Raw genomic sequence first — 23,338 nt, 5'->3', positions numbered from 1 at the left:
GATTTTGTTACTTATCCCCAGAAACCTAACAACTTTTTGTAATTTGGGTCTAGTCTTACCCCTGGACCACCACATCCTTTCGGTGAATGCCCACACCTCTATTTCGAGAAATGTTCCACAATTTTTGAAGGTCCACTTTTGGTTTCCTCCCCCAGCCCGATGAATAACATATCTGGTGGAACTATCTCATCGTGCTTCCACCATGCAGCCAGAGACCCTACGCAAATCCCAAGTCCTCGTTAAAACTAGACGCCATGGAGTAGAACGAGAAGAAGCCACATTCATTCCCTTTAATTGATGTTAAGAGACAAGGCGCCCAATGACGAATCCCGGGCCAGGATCTCTATACAAATCGTCTGTGACTGACAAGCGAAGACAAACAGATCCATCCTCATTACCCGACTCCCCGAGTGTCACATCTGGAGCTTGATAAATAGACGTCGTTAGCATCTTCATCCAAAACCAGTCATTTCATCACAATAATGGAAATGATGAGAATTAATACTCCCGGCGTCTGCAAGGGTGGAGGGTGGAGGAAGAAGATACTTAGAGAGACCTTCGAGCTCCATGGGGGCATTTGATATGTTCCTCAGATATACATAGGAGTGGAAATTAGGGTAAAACCCTATAAACTAGTCTCCGAAATGAGATGGAAGGTGACCGGTGGGTGTCATGGAAGCCGTGAGGGTCAACTCAAGTGGGTGAACCGGCGGGAAATCAAAACAAAGTTGTGCCAAGCAATTTCACTTCGGTCTTCACTTTATTACGGGACCTTTAGGTGAAGACATACCTAAGCTAGATACTACTTGTGCGTTCCAAGCCAATGCCCTGCCAAGACTTTCCTCCTCAAAGACTTATTTGAACATTTGGTTTCACTGTAGAAGGGGATCGTACTCGGCACGGTGGCTGAATGGGCGGCACGGTGGCTGAGTGAGTAGCACATCTGCCTTGCAGCACTGGGGTCCTGGGTTCGAATCCCACCCAGGTCAACATCTGCAAAGAGTTTGTATGTTCTCTCCGTGTTTGCGTGGGTTTCCTCCGGGTACTCCGGTTTCCTCCCACACTTCAAAACATACTGTTAGGTTGTTTAGATTGTGAGCCCCATGGGGACAGGGACCAATTTGACATGCTTGTGCAGCGCTGCGTAATCTGTGTGCGCTATATAAATAAAGAATTATTATTAAAATCTGTGCAGATATTGTACAAGGTGCCCTGCCAGGACCTTCCTGCATCAACACTTCCTTATTAGTTTGACTGTAGTAGAAAGTGTCGGACTGGCCCACCAGAGAATCAGAGGATCCTCCGGTGGGGCTCACACCGTAACCTATTGATGGACTCCATAGATACAGGAGAAGACAACCTAATTTGGAGGCTGGTACAGTCTATTTCTTTGGAGATGATGATGAGTGAGTCCCCAAAATATTTTATTTGGTGGGCCCAGGAAGACCCAGATATTGTAATAAGATATATTGTAATTAGTTTAACTGTAAGTAGAAAGTGTCAGACGTGCCCACCAGAGAATCCGAAGATCCTCCGGTGGGGCCCATGCTGTAACCTAATGCTGGACTCCATAGATACAGGAGAAGACAACCTAATTTGGAGGCTGATACAGTCTATTCTTTGGGGTTGATGATGAGCGAGTCCCCAGAATATTTTTTTGGGTGGGCCCAAGAAGACCCAAATATTGTAATGAGATATATTGTAATTAGTTTAACTGTAAGTAGAAAGTGTCAGACGGGCCCACCAGAGAATCAGAGGATCCTCCGGTGGGGCTCACACCGTAACCTAATGCTGGACTCCATAGATACAGGAGAAGACAACCTAATTTGGAGGCTGGTACAGTCTATTTCTTTGGAGATGATAATGAGCGAGTCCCCAGAATATTTTATTTGGTGGGCCCACGAAGACCCAAATATTGTAATAAGATATATTGTATTTAGTTTAACTGTAAGTAGAAAGTGTCAGACGTGCCCACCAGAGAATCCGAAGATCCTCCGGTGGGTCCCACGCTGTAACCCAATGCTGGACTCCATAGATACAGGAGAAGACAACCTAATTTGGAGGCTGTTACAAGTCTATTTCCTTGTGGAAGATAAAGAGTGAGTCCCCAGAATAATTTTATCTGGTGGTCCCAAGAAGATATTGTGATAAGAGATGTCTAGCTAATGCCCTGCCAGGACCTTTCTCCTTGAAGACATCTATGAACATTATTTCACTGTAGTTGGGTATCAGTGTCTGACTGTCCCAACGGAGAATCGGGAGATCCCCCGGTGGGCCCAGACACTAATCTCATACTGGTCCCTATAGATACAGAAGAGGACAACCTGAATCGGAGCTGGTTGGGAATAATGAAGGATGGACGCCCCCAGGGTAATTTTATCCTCCAGGAACCAGACCAGAGAGGAGAAGAAGGACAAGATCTCAGGGACTCTACTTTTGTAATAAGCGAGACAGACTTGTAGGCAAACAAAAGAAATGGTAAGAAGTGAATTTCCTCGAGGTGCGGAGCCTTCAGATTGCTTTGTTCAAATACGGGACTACTGCAGGCGAATAAGGGGCACTTCCAAGACTCCGGTGCTCCAGGTCTTGTCAACATGATGGATTTCCCCGTTTGTTCTCCTGGCAGCTCTGCGCGGCCATTAATAAAATCGGTCTAACGGGCTATTTGCCGCCTATAGGTCTTTGTCACAGAGACAGGCGACGGCCAAACTATCTCCATCGCACAGCGCGCGCCGTGAGCGGGACTCCACAAAGGGGTCAACTCATTGCAAACGGGATCTTTAGGGACAAGCGCAGGAAGCAGGTCATTCATCACAGCCGCCGGAGTGACGCACGTCCCAGCTACCTCCTCAAGTGCGTGGGAGGGAAGCTAAAATATGCAAATGTATAGTTCTTTAAATTAATGCGAAAATACCTAATGAAGCGACCTGAAAAATATCGACTGTACTGTATTGTATACTGAAGATACCCAGGTTATACCGGCTGTACATATATCACTACACATACCCAGGTTACACCGGCTGTACATATAACACTACACATACCCAGGTTATACCGGCTGTACATATATCACTACACATACCCAGGTTATACCAGCTGTACATATATCACTACACATACCCAGGTTATACCAGCTGTACATATATCACTATACATACCCAGGTTATAACAGCTGTACATATATCACTACACATACCCAGGTTATACCGGCTGTACATATATCACTATACATACCCAGGTTATACCGGCTGTACATATATCACTATATACAGGAGATCCCCAGGTTATACCGGCTGTACATATATCATTATATACAGGAGATCCCCAGGTTATACCGGCTGTACATATATCATTATATACAGGAGATCCCCAGGTTATACCAGCTGTACATATATCATTATATACAGGAGACCCCCAGGTTATACCAGCTGTACATATATCATTATATACAGGAGATCCCCAGGTTATACCGGCTGTACATATATCATTATATACAGGAGATCCCCAGGTTATACCCGCTGTACATATATCATTATATACAGGAGATCCCCAGGTTATACCGGCTGTACATATATCACTATACATACCCAGGTTATACTGGATGTACATATATCACTATACATACCCAGGTTATACCGGCTGTACATATATCACTATACATACCCAGGTTATACCAGATATACATGTATCACTATACATACCCAGGTTATACCAGCTGTACATATATCACTATACCTACCCAGGTTATACCGGCTGTACATATATAACTATACATACCCAGGTTATAACAGCTGTACATATATCACTACACATACCCAGGTTATACCAGCTGTACATATATCAGTACACATACCCAGGTTATACCGGCTGTACATATATCACTACACATACCCAGGTTATACCAGCTGTACATATAACACTACACATACCCAGGTTATACCGGCTGTACATATATCACTACACATACCCAGGTTATACCAGCTGTACATATATCACTGCACACACCCAGGTTATACCAGCTGTACATATATCACTACACATACCCAGGTTATACCGGCTGTACATATATCACTATACATACCCAGGTTATACCAGATATACATGTATCACTATACATACCCAGGTTATACCAGCTGTACATATATCACTATACCTACCCAGGTTATACCGGCTGTACATATATAACTATACATACCCAGGTTATAACAGCTGTACATATATCACTACACATACCCAGGTTATACCAGCTGTACATATATCAGTACACATACCCAGGTTATAACGGCTGTATATATATCACTGCACATACCCAGGTTATACCGGCTGTACATATATCACTATACATACCAGGGTTATACCGGCTGTACATATATCACTATACATACCCAGGTTATACCAGCTGTACATATATCACTACACATACCCAGGTTATACCAGCTGTACATATAACACTACACATACCCAGGTTATACCGGCTGTACATATATCACTACACATACCCAGGTTATACCAGCTGTACATATATCACTGCACACACCCAGGTTATACCAGCTGTACATATATCACTACACATACCCAGGTTATACCGGCTGTACATATATCACTACACATACCCAGGTTATACCGGCTGTACATATATCACTATACATACCCAGGTTATACCGGCTGTACATATATCACTATACATACCCAGGTTATACCATCTGTACATATATCACTATACATACCCAGGTTATACCGGCTGTACATATATCACTATACATACCCAGGTTATACCGGCTGTACATATATCACTACACATACCCAGGTTATACCGGCTGTACATATATCACTACACATACCCAGGTTATACCAGCTGTACATATATCACTGCACACACCCAGGTTATACCGGCTGTACATATATCACTACACATACCCAGGTTATACCGGCTGTACATATATCACTACACATACCCAGGTTATACCGGCTGTACATATATCACTACACATACCCAGGTTATACCGGCTGTACATATATCACTATACATACCCAGGTTATACCGGCTTTACATATATCACTACACATACCCAGGTTATACCGGCTGTACATATATCACTACACATACCCAGGTTATACCGGCTGTACATATATCACTACACATACCCAGGTTATACCGGCTGTACATATATCACTACACATACCCAGGTTATACCAGGCTGCCATATTCCAGAAGTTCTTCCTTAGGATAACACTTTATGGGCCAATTACTGCGGTAATGATGGGTAATCAGAAGACACCTCCATCTGCTCTATCTACAGAGCGAGGGGTAACAATGGCGCCAGCGCAGGGGAGGATGTCACTGACCTCCGCAGCTTCGGCTTGTCCCGACTCCGTATACATCCAGAAGAAGCCGGGATGTGGGGCTCCATGCATCACTGTGACCCAGCAGCATGTGTAATAATCTACTGACATCTGCAGGAGGAGGGAGCGTTATAATAGTCTGATTATATCTGTGGTATTACACCTTCACCTCCCCTATAGCTCCCCCACAGGGGAAATGAGGTATTACACATCATCCATTCATATCAAGAGGTCAGGACAGGACACGTCCTCTATCTATCTCATATCTATCTATCTCCTATCTATCTCATATCTATCTATCTATCTATCTATCTATCTATCTATCTCATATCTCATATCTATCTATCTATCTATGTATCTCATATCTATCTATCTCCTATCTATCTCATATCTATCTCATATCTATCTATCTCATATCTATCTATCTGTCTATCTCATATCTATCTATCTATCTATCTATCTATCTATCTATCTCCTATCTATCTATCTCATATATATCTATCTCAGATCTATCTATCTCCTATCTATCTCATATCTATCTATCTCCTATCTATCTCATATCTATCTATCTCCTATCTATCTCATATCCATCTATCTATCTATCTATCTCCTATCTATCTATCTCATATCTATCTATCTATCTATCTATCTATCTCATATCTATCTATCTCCTATCTATCTCATATCTATCTATCTATCTCCTATCTATCTATCTCATATCTATCTATCTATCTATCTATCTCATATCTATCTATCTATCTATCTATCTATCTATCTATCTATCTCATATCTATCTCATATCTATCTATCTATCTATCTCCTATCTATCTCCTATCTATCTATCTATCTATCTATCTATCTATCTATCTATCTATCTATCTATCTATCTATCTATCTATCTATCTCCTATCTATCTATCTATCTCCTATCTATCTATCTATCTATCTCATATCTATCTCATATCTATCTATCTATCTATCTATCTATCTCATATCTCCTATCTATCTATCTATCTATCTATCTATCTCATATCTATCTATCTCATATCTATCTATCTCATATCTATCTATCTATCTATCTATCTATCTCCTATCTATCTATCTCATATCTATCTATCTCATGTCTATCTATCTCCTATCTATCTCCTATCTATCTATCTATCTATCTATCTATCTATCTCCTATCTATCTATCTCATATCTATCTATCTATCTATCTATCTCCTATCTATCTCATATCTATCTATCTATCTATCTATCTCCTATCTATCTATCTCATATCTATCTATCTATCTATCTATCTATCTCATATCTATCTATCTATCTATCTATCTCATATCTATCTCATATCTATCTATCTATCTATCTCCTATCTATCTCATATCTATCTATCTATCTATCTCCTATCTATCTATCTATCTCCTATCTATCTATCTATCTATCTATCTATCTATCTATCTCATATCTATCTCATATCTATCTATCTATCTATCTATCTATCTATCTCATATCTCCTATCTATCTATCTATCTATCTCATATCTATCTATCTATCTATCTATCTATCTATCTATCTATCTCCTATCTATCTACCTATCTATCTCATATCTATCTATCTATCTATCTATCTATCTATCTCATATCTATCTATCTATCTATCTATATGACACCTTGCAGTGCTGCGGCTCAGGACTGTGCAGTAATCTCTTGTCCTTCCTCCTGTTATCTCTCTAATCCTTTCCGGTCCTCAGTTACACACGGACAATATTCTGGGAGGCTGGAGAGGACGGGGAGGAGAGGACGGGGAGGAGAGGACCGGGAGGAGAGGACAGGGAGGAGAGGACAGGGAGGAGAGGACGGCGTCCTCCATCTATAAGGTAACGCTCATCGCTGACACGGAAAAATGAGACTTCAGGTGCACAAATCTCACGGTGATCCAACCTAAATACTTATCACAGATGATGCTTTGTTACAGTTGTTTCCAATCTTGACTGCGCTGATCCATTGTAACAAATCCTCAGCTGCGGGATAGGTAAGACCTGGGATTTAATCACTAATATTGTAATTACGGCAGTGGAACCCCTGCTTGTCACCAGGATTAGAGGGGTTACCCATCTGAACAATCCCTTTAAGTAACTACGTCTATAAGTGTCTATTATAGGATATCTATACCTTCCATGTAATATCCATCGGACCCCCGACCTAGAGTTTCCATGAATATTAATGGCGCCTAATCAGATCCTTATGATTGGATCCGCCGCCTCGTATCTCTGCAGGATCGGCGGATAATCCTGCGCTATATATTATCTGTGAGATACCTCGTCCCCGAGAGTCTGTGTGGGAGACGGAATATTCTATCATTGTCGCCGCCTGTCATCTCTTCCCACGTTACCATCTCCATTGCAATTAACTAAGATGCACAGAACGTTTCGGAAGAATGAACGCAATTTAGAGAGTCATAGAGATGGATAAGGGGGTCATTATGACTTCTGTAGGACTAATCACCCAACTTTGTCTGAATAAATAGATACATTTAGTAGGATTCCAATTCTGAATGTCACCGTAAAACTTCTTTTCTTGCAGATCAGGATGGATCAAACATTAGAGACCTTTTCTAAGAAGAAACCATCAATGCTAAAGAGCTGGAGAACATCTACATAGTCCCTTCAATGTCTTCTCATGGCCACATTCTTCTAAACCTCTAGTAAGCCTCTTGTTCTGATTGGTGAGGTCCCAGAGGGTGACTACCAATGGACCAAAAGTTATCGACCTATTCTCAGGAGAAACCATCAATGCTAAAGTGCTGAAGAACATCTACATGGTTCCTTCAAAGTCTTCTCGACACCACATTCTACTAAACGTCCAATGTGACACTTGTTCTGACCGGTGGGAGTCCTAGAGTGGGGAACCCAACCAACCAAACATTACTGACCTATTCTCAGGAGAAGGCACCAATGCTAAGATGCTGGAGAACATCTACATGGTCCATTCAGTGTCTACTCAGGACCACAGTCTTCTAAATCTCTAGGAAGCCACTTGTTCTGATTGGTGAGAGTCCCAGAGGGGGACTACCAATGGACCAGAACTTATTGACCTATTCTCAGGAGAAACCATCAATGCTAAAGTGCTGGAGAACATCTACATGGTTCCTGCAACGTCTTCTCGAAACCCAAATATACTAAACTTCCACTGTGACACTTGTTCTGACTGGTGGGAGTCCTAGAGTGGGGAATCCGATCTACTAATTAACACATTAGTGACCTATTCTCAGGAGAAGACATGTCTAGGCAGCCACTTGTTGTGATTAGTGAGGTCCCAGAGGGTGACTACCAATGGACCAAAAGTTATCAACCTATTCTCAGGAGAAACCATCAATGCTAAGGTGCTGAAGAACATCTACATGGTTCCTTCAAAGTCTTCTCGACACCACATTCTACTAAACTTCCAATGTGACACTTGTTTTGACCGGTGGGAGTTCTAGAGTGTGGAACCCAATCAACCAAACATTAGTGACCTATTCTCCGGAGAAACCATCAATGTTAAAGTGCTAGAGAACATCTACATGGTCCATTCAGTGTCTTCTCGACACCACATTCTACTAAACGTCCAATGTGACACTTGTTCTGACTGGTGGGAGTCCTAGAGTGGGGAACCCAATCAACCAAACATTAGTGACCTATTCTCCGGAGAAACCATCAATGTTAAAGTGCTAGAGAACATCTACATGGTCCATTCAGTGTCTTCTCGACACCACATTCTACTAAACGTCCAATGTGACACTTGTTCTGACTGGTGGGAGTCCTAGAGTGGGGAACCCAATCAACCAAACATTAGTGACCTATTCTCAGGAGAAGGCTTCAATGCTAAGATGCTGGAGAACATCTACATGGTCCATTCAGTGTCTACTCAGGACCACATTCTTCTTAACCTCTAGGAAGCCACTTGTTCTGATTGGTGAGAGTCCCAGAGGGTGACTACCAATGGACCAAACATTTCTGACCTATTCTCAGGAGAAGCTATCAACGTTAAAGTAATGGAGAATATCAACATGGTCCATTCAATGTCTTCTCAGCACCACGTTCTTCTAAACATCCAATCAGACACTGGTTCAGACTGGTGGGAGTACTAGAGTGAACTAAACATAAGTGACCATTTCTCAGGAGAAAATAGATGCTAAGATGCTGGAGAACATCTACATAGTCTCTTCAATGTCTACTGAGGCCCACATTCCTGTAAACATCCAATAAGTTACTTGTTCTGATTGGTGGGAGTCCCCGTCAATGTTGTGGCACACTACAACATTCTTCTAAATCTCATATTAGCTGGTTTTCCCGATTGGTGGAGATCCAACAGTGTGAATTTCTGTGGACCACACACTGGTGGCCACCCTAAGAATAAAACACCAATGAATAGTCTTCATGAACCTATTTAACTTTGGGTCCTTAGTACTAAGTCCTTAGTATTTGACTTTGGATGTTTTTACCAGCTTTTGAACATACTTTGGCCAATAGACATTAAAGGGCATCCACTGGATTAGGGTCATCTACTAGCATGCATTGGCAAAAGGGTCAGTCACTGGACATTCCATGGACTGAGATGTTCCTCAGCCCACCCTTGGTTTCCACATTGGAAAGTCTACTGACTAAGAGGAACATCTGGCCAGCTTTGGTTTCTATGAGGGACAAACCATGAAGGTCTTCCGTCAGCCCTTGGGTTCTATGGTGGACATTCTATTGACTGAGGTGTTCCTCAGACCACTCTTGGTCTCCACAATGGAAAGTCTACTGATGAAGATGATCTTCTGCCCAGGACCAACCATGAAGGTCTTCTGCCAGCCCTTGGGTTCTGTGGTGGACAATCTATTGACTGAGGTGTTCCTCAGACCACTCTTGGTTTCCACAATGGAAAGTCTACTGACAAAGATGATTTTCTGCCCAGGACAAAGCATGAAGGTCTTCTACCAGCCCTTGGGTCCTGCGGTGGACAATCTATTGACTAAGTTGAGTTCAGTTCTTTAATAGACAATCCACTGACTACTATGACCTTAAGCTTACCAGAAAAGCTGCTCATGAGTACAAGTTGAGCAAAGACGGCAAAAAGATTAGGATCGTGGATCCCCCCGTAGGAGAACTATCACGTTTCTGCGCTTCTAAAGATCTACACCGAGGACACATTCAATGAAGAGCTCAATGGAGAATTCCTCGAAGTCAATTCATTAGACAATGACACTTTCAATGTGTCAGGCACAGATAGTAAAGCCATTATGTCCCCCGTCATAGGGTATGACGTATAGTGTTATTTAAGGAGTTAATAACCATATGTCTCAGGGCTCTATAAGCGGAGCACTCAGGCTTATCAGAGAGGAGCGATAACTTATTATAGCAATAACATAAGACAGAAGGGGAGTAATATATCACATATAACATATAGGGACCATCCACAATCATATTTATGGGGCCACTAATTCACAGTCCTATCCATCTACATCTCTGTGCGGACGATCCATGGAAAACCGATCAGAGACAGTAACAGTTTCTGAATACTGTAACTAATAACCCACCGTATCGCTACAGTAGATAACTGCTCAATTTAGCATGAAAAATAATACTAATCTTTCTAATAACTGTACATTTATAAAAAATGATACATGCCGCACAATCAATGTGCAGAATTCATACGTTTTCACAACTATAGATCTAGTAATACTAGTCATACTGCCCCCTATGTACAGGAATATAACTACTATAATACTGCCCCCTATGTACAGGAATATAACTACTATAATACTGCCTCCTATGTACAAGAATATAACTACTATAATACTGCCCCCTATGTACAAGAATATAACTACTATAATACTGCCCCTATGTACAAGAATATAACTACTATAATACTGCCCCCTATGTACAAGAATATAACTACTATAATACTGCCCCCTATGTGCAAGAATATAACTACTATAATACTGCTCCCTATGTACAAGACTATAACTACTATAATACTGCCCCCTATGTACAAGAATATAATTACTATAATACTGCCCCCTATGTACAAGTATATAACTACTATAATACTGCCCCCTATGTACAGGAATATAACTACTATAATACTGCCCCCTATGTACAGGAATATAACTACTATAATACTGCCTCCTATGTACAAGAATATAACTACTATAATACTGCCCCCTATGTACAGGAATATAACTACTATAATACTGCCCCCTATGTACAGGAATATAACTACTATAATACTACCCCCTATGTACAAGAATATAACTACTATAATACTGCCCCCTATGTACAAGAATATAACTACTATAATACTGTCCCCTATGTACAAGAATATAACTACTATAATACTGCCCCCTATGTACAAGAATATAACTACTATAACACTGCCCCCTATGTACAGGAATATAACTACTATAATACTACCCCCTATGTACAAGAATATAACTACTATAATACTGCCCCCTATGTACAAGAATATAACTACTATAATACTGCCCCCTATGTACAGGAATATAACTACTATAATACTGCCCCCTATGTACAAGAATATAACTACTATAATACTGCCCCTATGTACAAGGATATAACTACTATAATACTGCCCCCTATGTACAAGAATATAACTACTATAATACTGCCCCCTATGTACAAGAATATAACTACTATAATACTGCCCCCTATGTACAGGAATAGAACTACTATAATACTGCCCCCTATGTACAGGAATATAACTACTATAATACTGCCCCCTATGTACAAGAATATAACTACTATAATACTGCCCCCTATGTACAGGAATATAACTACTATAATACTGCCCCCTATGTACAAGAATATAACTACTATAATACTGCCCCCTATGTACAAGAATATAACTACTATAATACTGCCCCCTATGTACAGGAATATAACTACTATAACACTGCCCCCTATGTACAGGAATATAACTACTATAATACTACCCCCTATGTACAAGAATATAACTACTATAATACTGCCCCCTATGTACAAGAATATAACTACTATAATACTGCCCCCTATGTACAAGAATATAACTACTATAATACTGCCCCCTATGTACAAGAATATAACTACTATAATACTGCCCCCTATGTACAGGAATATAACTACTATAATACTGCCCCTATGTACAAGAATATAACTACTATAATACTGCCCCCTATGTACAGGAATATAACTACTATAATACTGCCCCCAATGTACAAGGATATAACTACTATAATACTGCCCCCTATGTACAAGAATATAACTACTATAATACTGCCCCCTATGTACAGGAATATAACTACTATAATACTGCCCCCTATGTACAGGAATATAACTACTATAATACTGCCTCCTATGTACAAGAATATAACTACTATAATACTGCCCCCTATGTACAGGAATATAACTACTATAATACTGCCCCCTATGTACAGGAATATAACTACTATAATACTACCCCCTATGTACAAGAATATAACTACTATAATACTGCCCCCTATGTACAAGAATATAACTGCTATAATACTGCCCCTATGTACAGGAAAATAACTACTATAATACTGTCCCCTATGTACAAGAATATAACTACTATAATACTGCCCCCTATGTACAAGAATATAACTACTATAACACTGCCCCCTATGTACAGGAATATAACTACTATAATACTACCCCCTATGTACAAGAATATAACTACTATAATACTGCCCCCTATGTACAAGAATATAACTACTATAATACTGCCCCCTATGTACAGGAATATAACTACTATAATACTGCCCCCTATGTACAGGAATATAACTACTATAATACTGCCCCCTATGTACAGGAATATAACTACTATAATACTACCCCCTATGTACAAGAATATAACTACTATAATACTGCCCCCTATGTACAAGAATATAACTACTATAATACTGCCCCCTATGTACAAGAATATAACTACTATAATACTGCCCCCTATGTACAAGAATATAACTACTATAATACTGCCCCCTATGTACAGGAATATAACTACTATAATACTGCCCCCTATGTACAGGAATATAACTACTATAATACTGCCCCCAATGTACAAGGATATAACTACTATAATACTGCCCCCTATGTACAAGAATATAACTACTATAATACTGCCCCCTATGTACAGGAATATAACTACTATAATACTGCCCCCTATGTACAAGAATATAACTACTATAATACTGCCCCCTATGTACAAGAATATAACTACTATAATACTGCTCCCTATGTTCAAGAATATAACTACTATAATACTGCCCCCTATGTACAGGAATATAACTACTATAATACTACCCCCTATGTACAGGAATATAACTACTATAATACTAGAGGGGGTAGAAGTAGCAATTCCCGGCCTTTGCACTGGGAATGACACAGAAGTCATGTCTTGTACCTGTTTTCAGGTGCACAAGTTGGGATAAATCTGCCCCAAATCGCTTAGGTAGAAGTGTAATATGCAGAAGGTATATGGATCTGCATGTATAGATAGACAGATATATGAATAGATTCTTCTGGAGTCTTAGGTTTGACCTGAATATATTACGGTTTATCTTCTTCACGCTCTCTGCCTCTGATGGACGCCTTGCGATTCCTGTCCTCTTCATTTCACTATTATGAAGGCTTTGTGATGGACGGAGGACAGACCACTCATCCGTCACCCCCCCGCTCGGTATGCTCCTCACGTATATACATCAGCTGCAAACTGTAAAACAGCGGCGGACTAATTCCTCCTAACCGCGGCCCAACACCGCTCAATCAATAACATCTCCCCGCTGATATCAGACTGCCATATATTATCCGAGCGGGAGAAACCATATTCGGAATCGTCAACCTTTGGACGTGATAGATGAGAATGAGGCGTCTACTGGGACAGGTCAGAAATTCTTCTTCTCCTAGAATATTCCAAAATATCTATTTTGATAAAGTATGAACAACATGTATGAATGGGTTGTCCAAAAACACATTCATATTGTTGGGGCTTCCAAGTTCCTTTCCATTCTTGGCCTTCTAGATATTGGTCTCCATAGTCTTCAATATATTAGTCTTCATGGTCTTGGTCTTCCTTCTTGGTTTAGCCAGGAGGATACAAATTTTTGAACCTCAAGGTCAAAGCAGATGGCCTCAACGACATCATCATACCATCTGCACCCCAGACGAGTTCTCATCCTTCTTGTAGGATGGAGCACAGTAGGGTTTGGGGTTTCGATTGCTCGATTGACATCACATTTTCCCAGGTTGTCCAAGCCAACGGTTAGTAGAACAATCTGTGGAGCTACAGATCCTTATGGCCATATCACTATATTGGGTTTCCAAAACTTCTTAACTTCAATGAAAACTGATATACCTCTCGGGAACTTTCTCGGGAACTCGGGTCAGTCTCGGCAACTTTGGACAACCCAACGTTTTACTAAGATATACACTTTAAACTTGCATAGCAACAGGTAGAAGCACCTCAAAGATTTGTCTCCAAAATAACTCCTCTTTATACGGGATGGTGGTGGTGGGTTCCCTTCTTGGTTTGTCCCATTCGTTCGGAATTGGTGAACATGTTCGGTAAATATGGTAGGCTTAAAACATGTGCTGTTGGTTTAGATGTTCATAAGCCCAGAGAAGAACCCACAATTTACCCCTAGACCAACGAGGATTTTAGTATTCACTTCTTCACTGCTCTAACCCACCAGAGAACCAACCTATATTCATGGCAACGTTCAATCGGACATGGTCTTCAGCTTCTAGATCCTCCAAACTCCTCTAGAGCCATGAAGCTTTCCCTATGTGTTATCGATAGAAAGAATGGAATATTCTCCTTCTAGATCTTCCATGGTGGTTCCCGACTCCCCCTTTATGGTAAATTTCAGGGTGTGGATTTCAACATGTTCAAATGTTCTTGCCCCAGGAAGAGTTTGGAGACCATTATATGTAGAAGATGGTCTGACGTTCATCTAATGTATGGGACCACCAAAGAACCAACATTGGTTAGTTGACCCAATCCATTGACCTCATTCACAACTGGTTCCACCACAAATACATTAAATGTAGAAGTCTATTAGTATTCACAATCCACACTCAACTTGCCGGCCCCCTATCTCAGGAGTGACCCGTCCCTGGCAGGAATCCATACGTAGAATGGAAAATAGACGTCTCTCAGATATGGAAAACATCCAAGGATCAAACATTATCTAAGCCTGAGAGATCTGCTCATGAGAATGTGCAGGCACGGAGAGGTCCTTATCAGCTGTCAGCTCCTGTGGTGCAATGCTATTGTCACACAAAACCTACAAAAGAGCCAAGTGCTCCGCTGCCGAGCCACGAAGCGTTGGACCATGATGTGAATTCTACCTGATGGGGGGTTCCCCCACAAGGAAATGTCGTAGAGTTTCTGTCACGAGTAAATGAGCTGAGGTTTCTGCACATAAGAAAGCGGTGGGAAGATAATACAAGGAGACAGGGGACTGATTACATTCTTTATTCGATTTGAGGCACCGGCATCCACCCTCTGTCACAGTGAAAATAGGGAACGGTGGAAGAGGTTTAACCTGTGCCATGCCGTACGCTATAACCAGCCCAAAAGTCTAGGTCTAGGTCTTTGGAGGAGACGTCGTTAAATGAATGTCTTCAAAACTCTTGACCAGTTGGCCAACTATTGGTCAATAGTTATCTAAGATGTAGGAGGTTTCTAACCTTTGTCTATGTTTGGTGCAGTTGTGGTACATGATAAATTACCCCAAATGTCGACAACGTTCTTGAGAATTGGGCCAACTTTTGGTTGAAAGTTGTGAAGAACTTCTGTTTCAAATGGAGGAGGATTCTACCCTTCTACGTGGTGAAAAGGTTTAACCTAAGCCATGCTGCTACCAGTAGAAGTCTTTATAGTCCCATTTATGAGTCTGGAGAAGACTTTAGATTAATGTCTACAATAATCTATAGAATTTTGCCGAAAGTTGTGCATAAAGGAGTGTTTGTGTCACTGGGAATGTCTCTGTGCTTGGGGTCCAGTTTGAGAGTCCAGTGTTGAGGTCTAGATGGTAAGACCTTGGATGAATGTCTACCATAACCATTTTGATAATTTGGCCAACAATTGGTCGAAAGTTGAGTATAAAGGAGTGTCCATGTCACTGGGATTGTCTCTGGTTTAGCCTGTACTACGTTAGAGGTCCATTTTTAGAGTCCAGTGCTAAGGTCTAGAGGAGAAGACTTTGGTTGAATGTCTACCATAACCATTTTGATAATATGGCCAACAATTGGTCGAAAGTTGAGTAGAAAGGAATGTTCCTGTCACTGGGATTGTCTCTGGTATAGCCTAAAGTCTAGAGAAGACTTTGGATGAACGTCTACCACAACTATTTTGATAATTTGGCCAACAATTGGTCGAAAGTTGAGTATAAAGGAATGTCCATGTCACTGCGATTGTCTCTGGTTTAGCCTTTACTATGCTAGAGGTCCAGTGCTAAAGTCTAGAGGAGAAGACTTTGGATGTATGTCTACCATAACTATTTTGATAATTTGGCCAATAATTGATCGAAAGTTGAGGAGAAAGGAGTGTCCATGTCACTGGGAATGTCTCCGGTTTAGCCTGTACTATGCTTGAGGTCCAGTTTGAGAGTCCAGTGTTGAGGTCTAGAGGAGAAGACTTTGGATGAATGTCTACCATAACCATTTTCATAACATGGCCAACAATTGGTCGAAAGTTTAGTATAAAGGAGTGTCCATGTCACTGGGAATGTCTCTGGTTTAGCCTTTACTATGCTAGAGGTCCAGTGCTAAATTCTAGAGAAGAAGGCTTTGGATGAACGTCTATCACAATTATTTTGATAATTTGGCCAATAATTGATCGAAAGTTGAGCAGAAAGGAATGTCCATGTCACTGCGATTGTCTCTGGTTTAGCCTGCACTACGCTAGAGGTCCATTTTTAGAGTCCAGTGCTAAGGTCTAGAGGAGAAGACTTTGGATGAACGTCTACCACAACTATTTTGATAACTTGGCCAACAATTGGTCGAAAGTTGAGTAGAAAGGAATGTCCATGTCATTGGGATTGTCTCTGGTGTAACCTATTCTACGCTAGAGGTCCAGTGCTAAATTCTAGAGAAGACTTTGGTTGAATGTCTACCATAACCATTTTGATAATTTGGCCAACAATTGGTCAAAAGTTGAGCACCCAAAATGGATAAGGCTTCCATCCTAGGTCTCATAAAACGCAACGCCAGGTTTATCCTTGGCCCTCGCTGGAGTGAGTATAAAAGTCAAGTCCAGGAGATCAGTCAAGGAATCGAGAGTAGAAGATACCGAAGTCCCAAGCATTGGTGTTGGGAAGGAAACGTCTGAGCTTCCCCCTTTATCTATAATGTTGTCCTGGTCCCACTAATAATGGAGAAACAAACATCAAATCCTGTATTTAAATTCCCTGCAGCGCCTCCGCAGGCTAAACGAGGAATTACATCGCGATTATTGAAATCAACGATCGAGAGCCCAACGATTACATATAGAAACGACTGCTCGTTAGTGTCCATAATAATAATATTTTCCAGCAGTTGTAGCCCCGAGTATATTTAGCAATGCAGCCCCCCTGACAATAGCGCACGGAGGCCCTAAGTAATGCAGCGGCAGGCTCTGAATTATTCAGGCCTCTTCATCGCCCCGGGGGGTAAGTAACACGTTATACAGTGTATGTGATACAGTGTAAGGCTCTCCGCGTCGCACACCCTACAATACACACATCTCTAATTAAGACGGATAATTCATTATTTAGCTCAGGAGCTGCGAGGAGCGCGCCGAGGGTTAAAAATCAACATAAAAGCCGCGCGGCACAGCGCCCAGGTCCTCCTCCTGTTACACAGAGAGCAATGCACTGGATGGCGGGGAAAATCTACAACCTAATCAGCGCCGACCTTAGGATGCCCTGCGCAGAGCCCCCCCCATGTTCCTAATAACCCGACTGTTCCCCAATCCTGGTCATTAGCACAAACACAGCGATCTCACATGGTTACTGATAGAACCCATGAACCGTGAGACAGCGCACACTAAACACTCCATCACTCTAGACCACCAGGGAAATGAGAGTAAGCCCCTTCAATTTCTCAAAATCACCAAGGAACAAAGAAAGTGTTAATCTCTACGATACCCCCAGACCACCAGGACAAAGAAGCAATGATCCTTCACTATTCTAGATCAATGAAGACCACTACCCTAGACCACCAGGGATACTTCACATACTGTATAGGTTCCAGCTCCCTTAGGGTACCAGAAAAGCTGATCAGTGCAGGGGCCGCACGTTGGAACCCCAACGATTATATACTGACTATCCGAAGCTCAACAGTATCATAGATGTCTAGGGGGGCAGACAACTAATTGCACCTTTAATGACCCTAAACTACAAGAGAAAAAGCCCTCTACTACCCTAGACCACCGGAGAAGCAGACATTAACAAATCCTCTACTACCCCAGACCACCAGGGAATCAGACATAAACTCATCCTTTCCTCTAGACCACCAGGGAGGCAGATATTAACTAATCCTTTAATACCCTAGACCACCAGGGAGGCAGACATTAAATCATCTTATCCTCTAGACCACCAGGGAGGCATACATTAAAATGTCCTCTACCCTAGACCACCAGTGAAGCAGACACTAACAAATCCTCTACTACCCTATATCACTAGGAAGGCAGACACTAACTCCTTTCCTCTAGACCACCAGGGAGCCAGACATTAACATATCACCTACTGAAGACCACCAGGGAGCATTAAAACATCCTCTTCCCTAGACCACAAAGCAAGCAGCAATTAACAAATCTTCTACTACCCTAGACTACAGGGAGGCAGTCATTCACTCATCCTTTCCTCTAGACCACCAGGGAAACAGCTGTTGCTATAGACCACCGGGGAAGATTACATTTATCTATTCTCTACTAATGTAGACCACTAGGAAGAAGACATTAACTACCACTCTAACCTAGACCACCAGGGAAGTAGACATTAAGCCTTCCTCTACCCTGAACCACCAAAGAGGCTGACGTGAAACTATTTACCATCCTTAACCATCAGGGAAGCAGCCATTAACTCGTCCTACACCTTAGACACACATGTCTACCCTAGACCACCAGGGAATGTGATATTACCCCATCCTGTACTACCCTAGACCACCAGGGAATGTGATATTACCCCATCCTGTACTACCCTAGACCACCAGGGAATGTGATATTACCCCATCCTGTACTACCCTAGACCACCAGGGAATGTGATATTACCCCATCCTGTACTACCCTAGACCACCAGGGAATGTGATATTACCCCATCCTGTACTACCCTAGACCACCAGGGAATGTGATATTACCCCATCCTGTACTACCCTAGACCACCAGGGAATGTGATATTACCCCATCCTGTACTACCCTAGACCACCAGGGAATGTGATATTACCCCATCCTGTACTACCCTAGATCACCAGGGAATGTGATATTACCCCATCCTCGTACTACCCTAGACCACCAGGGAATGTGATATTACCCCATCCTGTACTACCCTAGACCACCAGGGAATGTGATATTACCCCATCCTGTACTACCCTAGACCACCAGGGAAGCTCCCATATATATACTCTACCATAGACCACCAGGGGCACATACCATCCTCTACCCTAGACCACAGATGCTGGAATGAACCCCTTTACTACCCTTAACTAGAAGGAAAGCAGGAAAACATTAACCAATCCTTTACTCTAGACCACCAGGGAAGATGGCATTAACCCATATCTACCCCAGACCCAAAGAGAAAATGGTATCCCCTAACCCCGCTACATCAGACTACTAGAGAAGATGACATTAATAGGGGGGTCTCAGTGTTGCACATCCCCCCATTCAGAATCTATCCTCAGCAAACAAGTCCGGACAACCCCTTTAATGAAGTCAATGTATTGTCTGTATGTGGCTATAGCAGAGTCTGCTCTGACCCCTTTAACAAGCTCTTGCAGAGAACCTATTATTGCACTAATGGTCTAAATTGACTAATTTTGCGCCCTCCTCCTCCCCCTTTCTCATTGCCGGTTGCTACAGCGATCTGTAAAGTTCCGAGCGGATCCCCAGATCTTGAGTGTACGGCTGCAGCCCTTCCCCCCTCCCCTTTAAGATGTTCTGCACTCCGGATATAGTAAAGGGTGAGTCATTGGTGGAGCTAATTATGGATCCGTGATATAATTTCCCGTCATTATTGCGCCATATGAGATACGACGCCGCCCTGCGCATCCAGACTTACAGCTACGAGTATCCAATTAGCCGAAATCTTCATCTCCGCCGCGTCACATCGCTTCACGCTCTCCGCTAGGAAAATCTCTCCGGGCGATGACCCGGACACTGCGACTTGTTAAAAATACGGAAAAAAAAAAAATCTGAATAAATAAAAAAAATAATAAATCAAGGTCAGGATTTTGCAGCCGGAGGGAAGGGTCACATGACTTTTGTGAACAGTGGGATATTTTTTTAAGGCAAAATATATGAATTTTAGTCCATTTTTTAATCAATTTTTGTGTCTTTTACACTGTCCAGCTAAGAAAGTCCAGGAATGTGGCTGTAATTCACTTTTGGCTTTGCTGTGTAGGACGGGACACAGTCAGCAGAGGAGGCTACATATCAGCTGAAGTATCACTAGAGGATGTGGCCAGAAGAGTCATCTTTATTATCATCAGAGGCTTGGGTCGGAAGAGTCATTTCCTAGGCATTTAAGTGTAGGGTCAGCAGAGTCACCTCATTCTTATTAGAGGGTGGGATCAGCAGAGTCATCTCTCACTTGTTAAAGTTTCGGGTCAGCAGAGTCATCTCGTTATTATTAGAGGGTGGGATAAGCAGAGTCATCTCCTGTATGTAGCAGTGTAGGCTCAGCAGAGTCATCTCATTGTCATTGAAGTCAAGGGTCAGCAGAGTCATCTCTCTTTAACGTATAGTGTGAGCAGAGTCATCTCATTGACATTGAAGGCAAGGGTCAGTAGAGTCACCACATTATCCTTACAGGCTAGTCGTTAAAGTGTAGAGTGAGCAGAGTCATCTCATTACTATTAAATGGTGTTTTCAGCAGAGGCTCCTCATTATCATAATAGGGTGGGATCAGCAGAGTCATCTCGATGTCATTAAAGGTGAAGCGTCATCTCATTATACTGTGAGTGTGAGATCGCAGGGTTATCTACCAGTCAATGAAGGATAAGTTCATCACAGTCATCTTATCATCATTAGGTGGAGGAGTCAACGGAGTCATCTCATTATCATTAAAGGGTACAGTTATCTCCTATTCATTAAAAGGGCAGGGTCAGCAGAGTCATCTCCTAGGTGTAGGGTCAGTAGAGTCGATCTCATATAAGGATTCGGGTCAGAAAAGCAGAAGAGTCATTTCCTAATCATTGAAAGGTAGAATCAGCGGAGTCATCTCATTATTATTAAATGGTGGGGTCAGTAGTCACCTCCTTATAGGTTGGACCCAGCAGAGTCATCTCCTCAGTGTAGGGTCAGCAGAGTCATCTCCTAGGTGTAGGGTCAGCAGAGTCATCTCCTAGGTGTAGGGTCAGCAGAGTCATCTCCTAGGTGTAGGGTCAGCAGAGTCATCTCCTAGGTGTAGGGTCAGCAGAGTCATCTCCTAGGTGTAGAGTCAGCAGAGTCATCTCCTAGGTGTAGGGTCAGCAGAGTCATCTCCTAGGTGTAGGGTCAGCAGAGTCATCTCCTAGGTGTAGGGTCAGCAGAGTCATCTCCTAGGTGGAGGGTCAGCAGAGTCATCTCCTACCGGTAGGTGGAGGGTCAGCAGAGTCATCTCCTACCGGTAGGGTCAGCAGAGTCATCTCCTAGGTGTAGGGGCAGCAGAGTCATCTCCTAGGTGTAGAGTCAGCAGAGTCATCTCCTAGGTGTAGGGTCAGCAGAGTCATCTCCTAGGTGTAGGGTCAGCAGAGTCATCTCCTAGGTGTAGGGTCAGCAGAGTCATCTCCTAGGTGGAGGGTCAGCAGAGTCATCTCCTACCGGTAGGTGGAGGGTCAGCAGAGTCATCTCCTACCGGTAGGGTCAGCAGAGTCATCTCCTAGGTGTAGGGTCAGCAGAGTCATCTCCTAGGTGTAGGGTCAGCAGAATCATCTCCTAGGTGTAGGGTCAGCAGAGTCATCTCCTAGGTGTAGGGTCAGCAGAATCATCTCCTAGGTGTAGGGTCAGCAGAGTCATCTCCTAGGTGTAGGGTCAGCAGAGTCATCTCCTCAGTGTAGGGTCAGCAGAGTCATCTCCTAGGTGTAGGGTCAGCTGTGTCATCTCATAGGTGTAGGGTCAGCAGAGTCATCTCCTAGGTGTAGGGTCAGCAGAGTCATCTCCTAGGTGTAGGGTCAGCAGAGTCAATATCATATAAGGCTCGGGTCAGAAGAGCAGAAGAGTCATTTCCTACTCATTCCTACTCAGGTAGAATCAGCAGAGCCATCTCATTATTATCAAATAGTGGGTGTCATCTCCTAGGTGTAGGGTCAGCAGAATCACTGTATTATCACTAGATGGTGGGGTGTACAGTGTCACCTCACTATCTCTGAGTCATTAAAGAGAAGAGTCAGCAGAGTCATCTCATTGTCATCGGATGGCAAAGACAGTAGAGTCACCTCAACATCAGTAGAAAACAGGATCAGCCCAATAAACCTAATGTCCTCCATGATTCCGGAGATGACTTTGCAGGACGTCACATTCTACACAGGAAAGTCGAGAAGAGTCAGCAGAGTCATCAGCAGAGTCATCTCATTGTCATCGGATGGCGAAGACAGCAGAGTCACCTCAACATCATTACAAAACAGGATCAGCCCAATAAACCTAATGTCCTCCATGATTCCGGAGATGACTTTGTGGGACGCCACATTCTACACAGAAAAGTCAAGAAGAGTCAATAGAGTCATCAGCAGAGTCATCCCACCCGGATGAGTTATCTGCATGACTGAGAGCAGATCAGGACGAT

The 23,338-nt window shown here is 42.4% G+C and overlaps 1 protein-coding gene and 1 long non-coding RNA gene across 2 annotated transcripts in view; one reads left to right on the top strand and one right to left on the bottom strand.

Annotated features, from left to right (window-relative positions):
• CHRM2 (cholinergic receptor muscarinic 2) overlaps positions 1-23,338 on the bottom strand; it is a 144,717-nt gene that overhangs the window by 72,849 nt on the left and 48,530 nt on the right. The gene's annotated exons all lie outside the window — the stretch shown is intronic.
• Positions 13,877-23,338, top strand: part of LOC140126076 (uncharacterized) — a 71,029-nt gene continuing 61,567 nt past the window's right edge. The window contains exon 1 of the long non-coding RNA XR_011854751.1: positions 13,877-14,262. This is a non-coding gene — a long non-coding RNA (uncharacterized lncRNA). The remainder of the gene's footprint in view (positions 14,263-23,338) is intronic.

The sequence above is a fragment of the Engystomops pustulosus genome, chromosome 4, assembly GCF_040894005.1.
Source record: "Engystomops pustulosus chromosome 4, aEngPut4.maternal, whole genome shotgun sequence".
In the NCBI taxonomy this organism is placed as follows: Eukaryota; Metazoa; Chordata; class Amphibia; order Anura; family Leptodactylidae; genus Engystomops; species Engystomops pustulosus.
Note: the sequence above shows the minus strand (reverse complement) of the source record. Positions and strands in the feature narration are given on the sequence as shown.